The sequence below is a fragment of the Lutra lutra genome, chromosome 1, assembly GCF_902655055.1.
Source record: "Lutra lutra chromosome 1, mLutLut1.2, whole genome shotgun sequence".
NCBI lineage: Eukaryota > Metazoa > Chordata > Mammalia > Carnivora > Mustelidae > Lutra > Lutra lutra.
Genome location: NC_062278.1, coordinates 212,730,393 through 212,732,025, shown reverse-complemented (window position 1 = coordinate 212,732,025; position 1,633 = coordinate 212,730,393).

The window sequence follows — 1,633 nt, the reverse complement described above, 5'->3', positions numbered from 1 at the left end:
ATACCGGTAAGCTCTGCGACACTCAGACACCCCCGATCCGTCTGCACCCCTGTGGGACCTGAGGCCGCGCTGACCCCGCCCGGGCTTCACCCCAGTTAAGCCTCTGGAGCGATGTCCCTCAGCAGAACAGACTTTTAAAAGTCCTGATTTGTGCTCCGTTGCCCCACCGCTCGCCGGAGCCGGCCCCTCCCCCCGCGGTCTATCTTCCCGTCGCTTTGGATTCACTTCTCCACCAGTCCTACCTTTCAGATAGTGGTTGATTTTCTGTTTCTAGAATTGCTATTCTTCTTCTCTTCAATCTCCTGTTGGATTTGTAGGTGTTTGCAATCTTTAGATAAGCTATTTAGCTGAACTCCCGCTACCCGAAGTTTTCTCAGCCTGCTACTTCTCCGCCATCTTGACTCCTGGTAAACCAATTTTTAATCCCCCTTTAGCCTAGGAAAGTTGAGTCCTTTAACAAAGATACCAGATACATCCAGGAAGAATCAAAACAAACTTCCTCGCCCACACTGAGAATTTATAACCACTCTCCCATCTTTTTATTCCACCAGTGTTTCTGTGTTTTTGTGTTTGTTCTGATAGTATATAAATCTTATACTTGGGTTATTTTTTGACGAGGATCTTCCTTTATTTGCATATATATATTTTTTTTTCTGTTGTCATATAATTTTAGCAGTCTTTTTGATTGTCTGTTTTTGTTTGTATACTTCATCAATCTTACCTTGGGGCCCATTTGGGCGGAACCTTCTCTTTTATCTTCCCTTTCTTTCCTGTCTCTCTCTCTCTCTCTTTTTTTTCTTTTTTCTTTTCTTTTCGTTTTTATCTTTGAGTGGGGAACCCTGATTGCTCAGAAGCGTTCTAGGGTGCACTTTGACAGCACCACGGTTGATACATCCAGCTACATCTGTTCAGTCATCTCTCAACAAAATGACTAGGAGGAGGAATGCACAACAGAAGAAAAATACAGAGGATGGGCCTTCTGCAACAGAGCTAACAGCTATCAACATAGACAATATGTTGGAAAGAGAATTCAAGCTAACAATTATCCAGGCAATAGCTAGGTTGGAGAAAGCCTTGGATGACCAAACGGAATTGATTAGGGCTGAGCTGAAAGCGACAGGACAGGATGTTCACAATGTTAGGGCAGAGCTGAAAGCTACCAGGGATGAGGTTTACAATGCTCTCAATGAGTTCCAATCTAATCTAAATTCTCTCAAAGCTAGGATAACTGAGACAGAAGATAGAATTAGTGATCTGGAGGACAAACAAATAGAGAGAAAGGATCAGAAGGGTGCCTGGAACAAACAGCTGAGAAGCCATGAAAACAGAATCAGGGAAATAAATGATGCCATGAAACGTTCCAACGTCAGAATTATTGGAATCCCTGAAGGGGAGGAGAAAGAAAGAAGTCTATAAGATATAGTGGAACAAGTTCTTCATGAAAATTTTCCCAATCTCGCGAATGGAATCAGCGTTCTTGTACTAGAGGCCAAACAGTCTCCACCCAAGATTATAGATTCCAGAAAAACATCAAGGCACCTGATAGTCAAATTGAGGAATCATAATTGTAGGTATAATCTCTTGAAAGTCGCTAGGACAAAGAGGCTCCTTACTTATAGAGGAAAGCCCATCA